Consider the following 15056-nt stretch of genomic DNA (forward strand, 5'->3'; position numbering starts at 1 on the left):
TTTAAGTAACAATATAGGACAATCTCTGAAATATGTTGTTTTAAAAAATGGTGAGAGACAGGGAAGTCTGTAGAGTGTACTCCTCATTTTGTAGACTCCCCTCAAATTGGAGACTTTCCAAGCCTCAGTGACACCTCTGCTTGTGTGAGAAGGCGGAGAGCTTGGAGAGCATCGGTCACGTTGCTCAGGAATGGCTGCACGTACACCTGTACATACACTCACGTGCACGCCCACAGAAGCGAGGAGAGAAAGCCTCTCCTCACACCTGAGAAGAGGCTGTTCCTCCCAAAGAGTCAGCTGCGAGTTCTCTGTCATCGTTCGTAATAGCTCCTGAAATGACTTGGAGAACTTAAATTACGTGAGGGCTTTATTTTCAGCTGCTGTTATCTTTTGAACTCTGGGAGTGGGTGGGGGAGCAGGTTACCCTGCAGCCCAGGCTTTTTCTAAAGAGCCTTTGTCTCTCTCTCTGCCCAGGTATTAAGTTGGTGGCGCAACAATTGGAGGTATATTCAGTTCACTTTTCTCACTGCCTCCACCCCCCTACCCCCACCCCCCGCTCCGAGCACCGTCCTGGCTCTGAATGTGGGCCTGTGTTCTCCGGGTCCACCGTCCTCAGCCCTGCGCAGGGGACTAGGAGAGAATGGGCCACAGGAATGCACCCAGAACAGAGCCAAATTGTTCAAAGCCGCATGAAGAAAGAAAAAACGGATGGGGGGGGGGGGTGGGATTGGGGGGGCGTTGGGAGAAGAAGAAAAGCTTTTCTTGTCGGCTCCATTTCTGCGGAGATATTTGGAGGATAATGCAGCAATTTGGAGGGGAGGGGCACGAGGGGAGCAAGAGACCAGAGAGCTTTTTATCGGCACCATGGCCCGTACGGGAAGGTGACATTTGAGAGAACAATTGTGAGGTTGTTTGCTGCTATGAATGGAGCTTAAGAAAAGCTGTCTTTGGATTGCTGCTAATAGTCATCTTCATCATTCCTGCACACACTCTCTCTCTCTCTCTCAGTTCCCTTATGAAATAAGGGCACACGGGTAATAAACAAAGCACTATAAAAGATCAGATCGAGGTATTCTGTGGGCTCATTCAATCTACACACCACCGTTGGTGCTTTCGGCCTCGGGAACAGGTTCCAGACCGAGGCGGGATTAGGCGGGACCCCCTGCACCCTCTCTCCACCCCGGCTGAATTGATCGGGGCCGTGTCCTTGGTCAGCTAACCCGCCCCCGACCACCGAGAACATGGCAGGATAGATTCCCCTTGGATGTTGCTCATTTGGATTTTGGAGTTTGCCCTGACTTTGTCAATCCTCAGGCCAGATCCAGGTGAGTAGCTACCTGAGTTAAAAAAGCTGTTTGTCAGTCGAATCTGACTTTTTCCTCCCCCACAGCTGCTTTGACAGATGATCCAGTCGTGACTCTTTTTTCTCCTCCCTTTGCCACGGTGTAGGCACTGCCGGCGACAGCCGTCTCCCAGCTGAGGCCTGCCTGGCTGCCTGCCGCAGGAGGAGCAGGCCAGACTGCCAGGGAATTGTGTTCATGTGTGCGGATGAGCTGGGTGGGCTCGCTGGATTTGGGGGGATAATCAGCCATGAGTGTTTGGAGAGAGGTAGAAATGATTCTTCTCCTGACAAGCGAGCTTTCTTCTTGCCTTGAGTCCTGGCTGAGCCTCTTCTGCCTGCCTTCACCTCCTCTGTAATTCTCCTTGGCTTTCAATTTGCAAAATTCACCATCAGTGAACAAGGGAATTCTTGGCCCTGTCTGGTTTCAAAGACAAGTAGCTTGGGCATCGGGGAACAGCAGGCATCAGCTCCGGATCTGGTTTCCTCCCACGAGCTGGTACCCAGTGTGTGCCCTTGTGTACAAAGTTCATCCACATGCAGGTGCTGGTGAGCTGGGCTCCGATAGGCTGGACCTCTGGGTTGACAAGTAACTAAAGATGAATGAGGGGACCCCATGGTTTTGGGGGGGGGTCTCTGTGCCTCATCAGAGCCTAGCCATTCTTTGCTATTTGTTCTCCTTTTCCTGGATCACAACCACCACTGCTGGGAATATAATCTAGGAATGAAACACGATGAAATTATATCAGTTTTGCAGAGAGAAGTATAAGGCTTGGATGGGTTTGTGCCTGTGCTTGTGCGTGGACAGGAACAACTGAACGTGCTGTGCACACTTCAAAGGTTCACTTTACAAAGCCTCGAAAATGCCTGTCTTGCTTACAGACAGTGTAATAATATCAGGCGTCTAGTTCCAGGCATCGTAAGGAGGAAATTGTTCTGGCAGCTGTGTATTTGCATCTGTCTTGTCATTAGTGGATAATACTTCAGTGTATAGTGCTTCAGTGTATACATTCTGTATGATTAGTCTCTCTTCTGTTTATGCATTTAGCCTCAGGACTTTAGGTGCTTTCCGAATAATCCGTTTATTATTAATTACTTTTAACTTCCATTTTGCGAGTCGACTGAGAAATGGATTCATCAGGGATTCCAGTTGTATCCCAGTTGTTACAAAAGAAGGCTTTCTGGAGTTTAACTAAAACTTCGACTTCACAGATGGGCAAGACTCTGTGTGTGTGTGTGTGTGTGTGTGTGTGAGAGAGAGACAGAGACAGATGACAGAGAGAGAGAACACACACTATGAGCGTCATATACAAACAGTGCTATATTGCTTGTTCTGTTCAGGTGTGTGTATGTGAGTATAAAATTACTGTGCTGGAGAATAGAGTCATTGTGCCTCGGTAATTCGGATGCAGGCTTTAGATCCTTCAGCAGAGGCGCCTGTGACTGCCTGATGCATGAGAAATGAGGCTGGACGCTGCAAAGACACGGTAGTAATTCGTACGAACGGGGTTATATCTAATACTTCGTAGATGTATTTCACAGACATGTGCAAAGTTTACCACCCTTAGGTCTTCTCAACGATGAACCACAGATGCTTGAAAGCTTTCCCAATTTGCCATCGCACAGAAAATGTCCTCTTTATTTGTTCAGCATTGAGGCTTTCTTTCCCAGGCTTGAGTTTTTCAAGCAGTACTGATTTCTCTGGAAATACCAGGATGTTTCACATGGCTGCTCCAAGAGAAAGCTGACCGACATAGTAGGGAATCAGTAACTGTCTGAAGAATAAAGGAACGATCGAATAATAGTTCCTGAACTGTAGGTAATGGCCACCCCTATATTTATTTATGCACGCATGTACTCTCTGGAGTAGAATATTTACAGAGTTATTGGACCAGCAGTCTGGACTCAATTGGCAAATTCTTTTAATGTCTCATTTAGTTCATCAGTAACTTAAATTCAGTTCATCGGTTGATCGCTTTGGAATTAGGTAAATATATCGCCCATCTTTCCATCCTCCAAGTTTCCTTCTTTGTACGTCGCCCAACATCATCTCTATTTAATCAACATACATTGGGCAGGTTAATATTAAGACCTCACTTTTTTTGAGACTACGATTTGAAATATGCCTGCAGTATGAGTATGTGTGTACTAAGCTGTGGAACAATTTAATTGCTTCTCGAATACGTACCCATAATTTCCAATGGGCGCCTAGAATGGCCAGGAGAGTGGTGGCACAGAAGTCAACGATTATGATTCAGATAAGGTGAAAGGGGGGGGGAGGACATCACTGTGGAGAGCTCTACAGCGAACATGAAGCACAATCTGCAGCAGTGTTCCAATAAGCACTTTGCCCAAATGACACTGGGTGAAGCGCTTACCAAAGGTGTCTGGCCCCAGACATCTCCCGCATACAGACTTACGGGGGTATGGGGACCCAGGGCTCAGACACATGCATTATTCACTGTATTTTTTTTTCTCTGCTTATTAGACTTGTGGGTAAGGGCGACATTAAGCACTGGCCCAGCTACCTTCTGAAAAACATTGCAAAATGCAGAACACAAAACACATAGTCTTGTGTTTGGGGCTTTGAGAGGCTCTGAGGTGACCTGGTGCTTGGGAAGATTTGAGAGCAGATTGGCTTGTGGCCGTTACTGTTGGCTAATAACTGCACTAATCTTTTTGAGGGGAGTTTTGTGTGCATGCACATTCCCCTCTCCCTCAACCCCCAAGTCAGAGAACAACAGAGGAATTGTGTTTCTGCACTATTCCATGAGATAGATCAGGGGACAGGGTGGATAAGGTCTGCGATGGATGACCCACTGGGCATTAGCCCTGAGCCATCGTGAAGGAACCCGAGGTCTGGGCGATACGGCGTTGGCCGAATTATAGGGAGATACCAACAGCCGAGTCATTTGAACAGCAGCTGTTTCAAAGTTGGCAGATCCAGTGCCCTTTGAGGGAATTGTAGAAGCAAGTGCAAGGTTTGATGGAAGAGAGAGAGGGGAGGAGGGGTGTGTGTGTATGTATGTAAGGGAGTTGACGGATGTGTATATCCTTAATGTTAACGTCAAGGTGTCTGCTCTAAGGAGTTAAAACAATCTACAAGGTTATCTGTGATGGGGACACGACCTCTGATGTGGAAAGTGTTATTTAAATGTCCAGTCGTGACGAGGATGCTCCTTATAATTTGGAAAGTGCTTAGTAAATACTTATGCCTAGAAGTTCAGAACCAGAAGCCAAGATTTATGAGATCCAAAGGGCAGGTAAACCTCCCCAGGACGTCCATCACAGTGTGTGCTGATTTCCTACACTCTCCCCAAAATGGGGCACAATTATCATGTCAAACATCCTGAGCTCACCGTTTTGTTTTTCGTGAATTTCCACGGGCCAGCAGTTCAAACACCAGGCATCATGACAGCAGGGTCCGTGCCGATGGCTCAGCTGGGATAAGCGCTGAGGATTTTACTTCTCCTCTGCCTCTCTGCCCTGGGAGTCCGCAGTGCCCACATCAGGGCTAAGGCTCCTCTCTCTCCATCTGCTCCCTGTTAAGCAGCTGCTGGGTTTAGTAACAAGAAGGCCGGCATGGCTGATGGACCGAGTGTGCCGTGAGTGTAATTTGGCAGGGGTTGCACGCTGGCATCGGAGGGCAGGGAAAACGAGAGGAGGTGAGGGTGCTCCACAGGGCGGGTGGCAGGGCTGGCCTAGCTAGCTGCCCCTGGTGGCAGCCAATGCCCTTGGGAGGCTCTGATCTGAATCAGACAGAGAGCCAAGCAGAGACAGCTTCTCCCGCTCAGACCCCGGGAGTTCCCCAGCCTGCGTTTTCCAGCTCCCCGCGTACATTTCCAAATTAAAAAAATAAGTGTGGAAAAGTACAGTAAAAGTGACAGCGCCTTCCCAGTTTCCGACAGTTCTGTTTTGACTTTGCAATCAGCCAAACTGAAGCCCCCGCGGAGGAGCTGGCTTAACTTGTCACCTTGAGTTGTTAACCGTTTCCCTGCCTCTCTTGGTGGGTGTCCTTCTGGCTCCTGGCCCCCGGCTGGCTCAACGACCTGTTAATCCTGTGTCCTTTCTCTCAGGCTTGTGGCTCTGCCTGAAGGGCCTGGTTTCTCTTCCTGGAGTCCAGTTTGAAGTCACCTCACTGTCACCACTCTTGTTGGTTTTGGCCAAGAAGTGGCTGAAACAGAAGGGTGATGGGTCAGGGAGGGAAGGAAATGTCTCCAGAATCAGTTCTCTGATGGTCCAGACTGTTCCTCAGAGGTCCAACTGTTTAATCCATTTTTCTTGGTTAAGGGCCAAAAGTGGAGGAAGGCTCATCTCAGAACTGGGATAGCTGAATACATGTATGTATACGCATGACTGGGATGTGCTGTGCACCGGAGACAGACACACTGTAACTGACAGTACTTCAATTAAAATTCAAAAAAAAAAAAAAAAAAAAAGAACTGGGATAATCTACAGGGAAACAGATGGAGAGCTAATCTTCTCTCTCCATTTTCCAGCATTTCTTTGGTACCACATACCTTTATTTTGTCACTTCGGTGCTCAGAATTTTCTTGGTAATAATACCAAACCTTCAGGCCATTACTGAATGCTTTCTTTCTCCTCCATATTCCCATATTCCCAACACCACTGTCCTCAAAGCCTGGTACTTTCGGGCCATCCAACTTATTTATAGGAGAAATTAATCCAAATTAATTCTTTGGGGGCTTCTAGTTTAAAGGGTTACTCAAAAAAGTGAATCTCAAAACTTACATCTTTTAGAAACAACTTGGATTTAAATTTTTTTTTAAATTTAAATTTTATTTTTTTAAATGGTGGTAAATTTGCACGATTCATAATTCAAAATATAAAAATGCATAATAGTGGAAGCTTCTCCTCCAATAATTCAGGTCTTTCTTTGGAGGCAACACAAATTATTAGTTTATGGTCTATTCTTCCAAAGATGATTTATGAACATGTGAGCCATCATATAATCTCTACTCCCTTCTATTTTTAATGCGTTTTATTTCAGAAAAGTTTTAAATTTAAAGTTGCAAAGCTGTTGCAGACTTCCTATATATGCCATCACTCAGTTCCCCCTTTCGTTAACATCTTGTATTTCTACACAAGCTGGTATGTTTGTCACAGCTAAGGAACCAACATTGGTATATTATCAATAACTAAATTCTATAATTTATCAGATTTTACTAGTTTCATCCCAATGTCCCATCTCTGGTCCAGGATCTCATCCAGGATACCACCTTGTCATGTCTCCTCAGCTTCCTCTGGTCTGTGGCAGTTTCTAGACATACCTTCTTTTGATAACCTTGACAGTTTTGAAGAATGCTCCTCAATTTGCATTTGGCTAATATTTTGTAGAATGTTCCTCAGTTTGAGTTTGGCTGTTATTTTTCTCATGGTTTGCCAGGGTTATGGGATTTGTGCAGGATGACCTGAGAGATGAAATGCCCTTCTCATCACTGTATCCAAGGTACCTGGTACCCACGGACTTCCCAGTGATGATGTGAACCTGCTCACTTGGCTGAAGTGGTGTCTGCTAGGCCTCCACACTGTAAAGTTACTCATTCTCCCTTCTACGCTGTAACCCTTTGCAATAATGGCACTAAGTTCAACCGACACTGAATGGGTAGGGAGTTATGTTTTACCCCCTTGAAGTTCCTTTAATTTCTAACAATTTGGCAGCATCCTCTCCGGACTTTCCTGTGTCTCACCATTTTTTAAAACAACAGATTTCAGAGATTGTACTATATTGGTACTTAAAGAGCTGACACATTCATTATTAACTTGCATTTATCCTACGAATGTATTAACAGTATATCTGATTTTAACTAGTCCCCTTGTGATGGGTATTTAGGTTGCTTCAATATTTGGGGCTTAATAAACAATGCAGGAATAAATAACCTGCTTCGTGTTCAAGTACACCTGTGGGACAAATACCTGACAGTCGAATTGCTACTGAAAAAGAGCATGATTTGTAATTTCTCAAGCTACTGACTAGTTGCCTTCAAGAGACAGGGAACTGATTTATACTCACCTAGTAACGTATAATCAAAGTGATTCAGTGGATGGAATTTCCAGTTGGTGGAGGAAATGTTTTTAAATTGGTGGACCATTCAATGTTTTGGCCAATCTCCTTAAATCACAGCACAACAGGAAATAAAAAAGTATAAGGAATCCAATTATTTAGTTGCAACTTGGTCTGTGAGTGAATTTAAGGCATCTACATGCCGAAGACTTTGACCTGGTTCCTTAACCAGGCTCCCCTTCATGCTAGTTTTCTGGCATGCTCTTGAAACCTTCTTATCTTTGCATAGAATGTTCTTTATTCTTTCAAGTTTCTCCCCTTCTTCCCCAACTCTCCATGTACCCATTGAAAGCTCACATCTTGGTTAGGGCCATGTGGCTCATTCTCTGTCGTTTTAGCACAAATGAACTCCATTTGCCTATATTTATTTGCACCCACGTGTTGCTATGCTCAGCCTCCCAAGTCACTGCTATGCTGAAGAATGATTTTACCCTCCAGGTGTATGGGGAATACTCTGGGGTAGGGGACTGTACCTCCTCATTATTGCATCACTCCCCAAAGGCTTCAGAAGCCAATGAGAAGTGAGTTCATATTGTTGGTAGAATTACTGATGGATCCTCTTCTTCATCTGCTTCATCATCTGGTAGAGGAAAGACGTGGGAGGAAACCATTGCTGGAAGGATATCTGCCTACCCCTGGATTCCTGGTGCCCATACTCTCCCCTCAGAATAACACAAGAGGGACAAATATTTTCTTTGTGGCTAAGTGATAATTTCTCGGGGGCGGTGAGAAGTAGCTCTAAAGGTCACTAGTGAGATCTAAAATTATCTGGAAATGTTGCAAATCACCAAAGACCAACTCTGGGCTCCAAAAGACCTCACGGATTGGGGGGACCATGGCTTCTCTGATGTGTTGGCCCTGGGATGCTGTGAATTTATTGACTGCCCACTGGGAAGGCTCCCCACTCAGCCTTATACCAGGCTCCTCTTGGTGCCAATCCAAGCTGAAGCAGAACATTCTGCTCTCGTGTTGGTTTTCTTTTGTCTGAGTCTCTAAAACCTAGCCTCCATAAGATCAGAACACTGAGAAGGCTGGAGTCCTACACTTTGGAATAATCCTTTTAATTTGTCTACAAGAGAAACACCCCTCCCCCCACTGCCCTTCTTTTCTTTAACCCCCTTACCCATTTCCATTGACATGGTTTCTGTTCCATTTGGTTCTCATCCATTCAACCTACTTAAATTATAAGATTTTCAAATTGGAAGGTATCTTGGAACCCCAAGGAAAAGACCCTCAGAAAGACAAAGTCTCTCTGAAGGTCGCAGAGCTGGTGGAAGAAGCTCAGGGGTCAGCGTAGGCAGGTCTCTAACAGCCTCGAGCTGGTTTCTTTCTCTCACACCCCCTTATTCAGCAAGTGTCCCATAACAATAACATAATAGTGATAACCATGGCTGACATTTACTGAGTACTTTCCATGAGCCTAAATGCTTTCCCTATGTTGTTTCCTTACAACAGCTCTCTAAGGCAGGCGATTATCGTTTTTGCCATTTATCAGATGATAAAATCGAGGAAACAGTGGTTAAGGTACTTGCCTAAGATCGCATGGCTCCTTTCAGGTGAAGGCAGGACAGTCAGACTGCAGAGCGTGCACACTTATCATAGTTCTTATGCCTTTGCGTACTGCATTTCATGGCAAAGTAACGTATGGAATAGGCAACATTAGGTTTTGCAGAGAGGATCTGGCTGAAACAGTCTCTGCCCTTGAGGATCTTCATTCTGGTCAAGGGCCAAGACATGGCAATTGGGTTGCTGATAAACACAGAACACCCAGTTACATTTGAATTCCACATGAATATTAAGTTTCGTTTGTTTGTTTTTATCTAAATTATGTCTCAAACATTGCATGAGACGTGTTTATGCTAAAAATCATTTGTTTATCTAAAACAAATTTAACTGGATGTTCAATTTCCAATAAAAAATGATTTTTTCAAAAATATAAGTATATCCAAATATTTGCAGGGGACATACTTATCCTAAAAATGTATTTGCGGTCAATCTGAAATTCAAATTTAACCAGGCATCCTGCATTTTTATTTGCTAAATCTGGCAACTTCACATGTAGAGCGCTTGGAAAACATTATGCTGGTGCAGTACGTACCATACACTCTTCCTTAGCCTCACCCCCAATTATCTTCCCTCCTTCTTTCTACTTTCTTGACATCTCTTCTCATTGAGCCCCCCTCCCCACTGCGTGCATTCCATCCAGAATACATAGTCTTGTGACAAGCAGTGAGCTCTAGAGCTATGTCCCTCCCAGGGTGTCCAACAATCTGTATGGAGACCTTTTTCTTTCTTCCCAGGTGCTCAGCTCTGGGGAGTGTCCTGAAACTCCCGAAGCCTCCACTCTCCTCCAGGAACACTCTTCCTCTTGACTCTCCTTGGTTGCTCTGTCCAACCCTCCACCCCACCCAGACTGGGGTGCACTGGTTTGCATCAATCAGGCTACTCTGTGTTCATTAATACTCACTGAAGTCATGGGGTGGGGGGTGGGGGCAAAAGGGACCGAGGCAGCAAAGGCTAGTTCTTTGTCCTCTGTCTGAGATAGGCTTTCACGGGGATCGGGGTGAGCTGCTGGGGTGGGGTGGGCGGGTGCTCTGAGCACACTAGCTAACAGTCACCGCCTGTGTACTCTCCGGGATGGGGGCGTTCCACTGGCTATTTTAAGGCCAGACTGGTGAATGTTGGGTTCCCCTTCGTTTACCTAGGCTCTCAATATTTTCCCTGGCACACTCTGAGGTGGTCACAGAATGTGGGAAACCAGGCAAGGGAAAAAATTAATGCTGTGTGATGACGCCCCTGGTCGCGGCTGCTAAGTTCCATGGAAAAGACAGGGGTTGGGAGAGTGGGGGGCTTACTATCTGTGTCTATGGGTGTCTCCCAAAGCTTTTAGCTGTATTGGCACCCACTCAACTCTAGAGATGGTGGAAAAAGAAAATTGGCTGCAAACTCAGTCCAAGGACCGCCTGGCAGCCCCAACTCCACCCACTCCCGTGGAGTGCCTTTGCCCGCAGTGAATGCCCCTTTATCGTCAGCGAGCGATACTGACTTTTCAAAAATACTGTGTAGGCCTTGTGCCCCAGATGCCTGTGGCATGCAGGCTCCGCTTTCTTTCAAGGGTGTTGGCTTAAAAACCCACCCAGAAACCTGAGAAGAATTTCTCCACTTGGCATCTCAGGAGGCTGACACCAACTGCCTTCTGCTTCTTAGCCTACTGGCCACAAGCTACCTACTGGATGGCTACTATAAGGGAAGCAAGCAACTTCAGTCCTGGGGATGATGCAGTGGGCAAATCACAGCTATTTAATAAGTCCTCCAGGGAGCATGCCCTGCCCCATCACTCAGACTCACAAGGCAAAGTTGTAGTTCATCACCTTCCATGAGCTGTAGATGGGCTTTGCAAGAATGTTCCCCATTGTCCTTCTGCAGGCGTGGCCCTCTTGGTTAGCACTGTTTCGTCAGAGCCAACAGTGGAAATTGAGACCGAGTGTAGGTCTGAATTGGGTATATGGTTGGGTGTTAGTCTTTCTCCGGGGTCAAGCATTTGTAAATGCTTACCGCACACCAGGGACTGCACCGGTCATACTGCATGCATTTTATCATTCAGCCATTACAGCAACACCGTGTGTTAGGGATCACTGGACCTGCTTTACAGTCGCCAGGTTATGTGCTAGCTTGACTACAACCACCAGACGAGGTCAGCCTGGAATGCCTCCTGTGCTGTATCTTTCTTTACACTAAATCTCACTAATAGAAGAACTTTTCTCTCGAGTCCTTGTCCACCTAACGGCAGCTTTGTTTCAGTCTTTCTGGAAAACTTGATCATACCTGAAATTGAGAGGTCCACTGGAAGATATTTTTCAGAGTCATTCATCACATATTTGTAACTGAGTTCTGTTGAGATATGGGTGATGCAGTCTTACTGCTGTTTATTCAGAGTAACGCACACCCCACCCTACAGCTGTGGTCTTTCTGTCATAGCTGGATGGGTTCTGGTGACATGGAGGACCACATGTGTCTTCAACTGGTCAGAAGACAGACTGTTAAATGTGGCCCCCACTTGACTCACTGGACTTTAAGATGTCACAAGTAGATCACTTGAGACTAGTTAAGAGTGTGTCCAGAGATCCATGAAACAACGCTTCATAGGAACTTTTATTCCTGTAATGTCCAGCATACAAGATGTACGTGTTGCTTTCCAACTTCCCAGTTAGACGTGAGTGCCCAGAAGTGCTCAAAGTCCTTGGTATTTGACTAAGTCTAAGCAAAAAGCCATAATTCCAGGTTCTATTGATGACTAGGTCCCCATCACGGTCCCAGTTTCCATTGTTTCTTCTGTCAGCCAGCACACTCTGCCCTCAGTTGATGCTGTCACTTCTAATTGGGACTGCTGGCTTGTCTTCATTCCAAAAGTCCCAATAGCATCTCTAAGTGAAAATATCCACAGGCTACATTCATCAATACAAGGTCTGATGTTTTTAAAATTGAAGTAGTCAGTCACAATGTGTCAACTTCTGGTGCACAAGATAATGTCCCAGTCATGCATATATATACATATATTCATTTCCATATTCTTTTTCATTAAAGGTTATTACAAGACATTGAATATAGTTCCCTGTGCTATACAGAAGAAATTTGTTTCCTATCTATTTTTATATAGTGATTAACATTTGCAAATCTCTAACTCCCAAATTTATCCCTTTCCACCAGTAACCGTAAGATTGTTTACTATGTCTACGAGTCTGTTTTTGTTTTGTCAATGAGCTTGTTAGTGTCCTCTTTTTTCATTCCTTTTTTTTTTTTTTGTAGATTCCACATATGAATGATATATGGTATTTTCATTTCTCTTTCTGGCATACTTGACTTAGATTGACAATCTCCAGGTCCATCCATGTTGCTGCAAATGGCATTATTTTATTCTTTTTTATCGCTGAGTAGTATTCCATTGTGTAAATATACCACAACTTCTTTATCCAGTCATCTATCTGTCTATGGACATTTAGGTTGCTTCCATGTCTTGGCTATTGTATATAGTGCTGCTATGAACATTTGGGTACATGTATCTCTTTGAATTAGAGTTCCCTCTGGATACATGCCCAGGAGTGGGATTGCTAGATCATAGGGTAAGTCTCTGTTTTAGTTTTTTGAGGAATCTCCACACTGTTTTCCATAATGGCTGCATCAAATTCAAGGTATGATTTTTAATTAGGCTCTTGACAACTCAGAAGACCACAACCTCCTCATAAAAGGCAGATCTTCCCCTTGCCTGGAAGATAGGTGTTAATGAAGCACAAATATCTAGAAAAAATATACTCCAGTTCTAGCTCCTGAAGACATCAATTCAGCCCCGTGGAAAGTAGGAAGAGATGACAGTATTTGCAGAGAAAGTCTCGATCCTGGTATCTTAGTCCCCAGATTTGCTCATCATTCTTCATCAGATGGTTTTCCCTCCCTCTATGAACATGGAATCTACCCTCATACATACTTTGGGGACAAGTTGGCTGTTATTTACTTTAACTGCTTACCTTTTCTCCAAATTATTTTGCCTATGCTCTTTGTATTATGCTGTAAATGACATTCATCCCGTAACGTTTCTAATGTAACTACTACAGGCAAATCTCTATGCTTGGGGCTTTGAAGGACATGGATGAAGTCAACAAGGGAGGCTCAATGACCATGCCCAGAACTAGCCACCAATTACAAGGCGACAAGCAGACTTTACAAACCTGATACTGACAAGGTGTCATAAATATGTGCTTTTGCCAAAATATGCAGATCAACTAAAGCTCAAAGAAATTAATTTAAAAACACAATCACTCATTCATTCTTAGGTTCATTCAGCATATATTCTTGAAGGTCTTAAATGTCCGTATCTTTGAGTTAAAACACTAAGAGCAAAACAGAATGGAAAACAGAGAGGTTTCCTGCCCTCAAGAAAATCGTAGTTAGGCCGTTAGGAGAAATGAGAAGTAGCTCCTGCTTGTATTTTTATTGCAAACTGTAAATATGGAGTCTGTTATTTACTCGGAAATATGTGATTTGTGAAATGCAAATTCAGACAGACATCACTTTTTCCTAGCCATCCTTAGATTAAAAAATTTAGAGTAAGAGGGAAGAAAGTTTGACTCTAAAGTGAATTTTTTTTTTAAAGCATTTCTTTATGTTGACAAGGTATGTCAAATGTGCAGCAAGGGTGACTGTCATGGGGTAGAATTCATCAGGGAAACTCTCATAGGTAGTTTGGATTCAAGACAGCTTTTGAAGAACTTGAGTCACAGAGAGACAGGCCTCTAGGAAGGTTAGGGGGGGACCTCCAGGTTTGAGCAGAGTATAGAAGGGGTGTAAGGAAGTTGGCATAGTGGTGGGTGCTGGGAGTGGGGACAGAAAAACACTCAACATGCTGGGAAGAGTCAGGCTTTGTGGTAAAGAAGGGATAGTGGTAGAGCATATGCTTAGCATGCACAAGGTCCTGGGTTCAATTCCCAGTACCTCCAGTAAAATAAATAAATAAGAAGAAGAAAGGATAAATGTGGGCTCTAAGTGCTTGCTAGGCTGACACTGATTTTTTTTTTTTTATTGTTAAAACAAAATTTTGTTTCGGTCTATCAGGTTTCAAGGCTGCGATCTTTCCTTTGCAAGTGCATGGTGCAAGCTTTCAAAAGGCAAGCAGGAAAAGCCACCAGATGCACAGGGCCTAATATGCAGAGCTCATTTCCACATTTTGAAACAAAAAAAAAATATTTTAGCTCAGAAAGTAAAATGTGCATGCATTCAAAAATAAAACCAAGAGGTGGGGAGGAATTTCGTATTTTCAGCTGGCCACTCCCAGATCCCCAGAACTCTTTTCAGTTTTCTCTGCTAGTAGCAATTATTTGGTTAAAGACTTTGAGGAATACGGCACTGTATTCAGTCACCAACTCCATCTGCACACCGAACACAAGACATGCCATGAAAAACATTAGTACCTTCAAAACAGCCTGGTATCAAAACAGCTAAAGCAAACACTGTTAGAATATGCATGAACAATTTGGGCAAAAAGAACCCAAAAAACAAAAAACCCATACTTGTAAACCCAAATAAGCACAAAACCACTAAAAATAGCAGAGGGACTAAGTCTTATGGAAGAGTCCTTCTGAACATCTCTTTCCTTTCTTTCTCAGGTAGCAGTACTCTTGGAAATCTCCACAAGCGGATTCAAGAGTCAACCAAACCAGGAGTGCCTACAGCTTGAAAATTTATGCCAGTGGAGGAATTTGTAGCATCTCACGAACTGTGAGCCTGTGAAATGTACCCAATTCCTAGAGCTGAACCGAATGGCAGCCCTTTGTCCTTCCATGAAAGGAGACATCATAGGAGATAGTAGGTTTCCTATTGGATTGCTTTCAAATGAATGACCTTGCCTTTTTTTTTTTTTTTCCTTTTTAGCTCTTTCTATTGAAAGGATGCAGAAATGCAGCACTATTTAAAAAGAAAAAGTTTCTGAGAGAAAGAAACTTTCATCATAGCAGGGTGATGTTGCTGTGAGTAATAACTTTAATGATAATAAAAATAACACCTAATATTTATAGAACAATGACTATCTGCTAAGCCCTAGGATAGTGGTTCTCAACCAGGGGTGATTTTGCTCCCCTGGGG

The 15056-nt window shown here is 44.2% G+C and overlaps 1 long non-coding RNA gene across 1 annotated transcript; it reads left to right on the forward strand.

Moving 5' to 3' along the window:
* The first annotated feature begins 1102 nt into the window (after positions 1 to 1102).
* On the forward strand, positions 1103 to 14936 carry LOC105085689 (uncharacterized). Its single transcript, XR_004142046.2, has 3 exons — positions 1103 to 1325; positions 14582 to 14693; positions 14847 to 14936. It is a non-coding gene; the product is annotated as an uncharacterized LOC105085689 (long non-coding RNA).
* The last annotated feature ends 120 nt before the right edge of the window (positions 14937 to 15056 follow it).

Source organism: Camelus dromedarius, chromosome 16 (genome assembly GCF_036321535.1).
Source record: "Camelus dromedarius isolate mCamDro1 chromosome 16, mCamDro1.pat, whole genome shotgun sequence".
Taxonomy (NCBI): Eukaryota; Metazoa; Chordata; class Mammalia; order Artiodactyla; family Camelidae; genus Camelus; species Camelus dromedarius.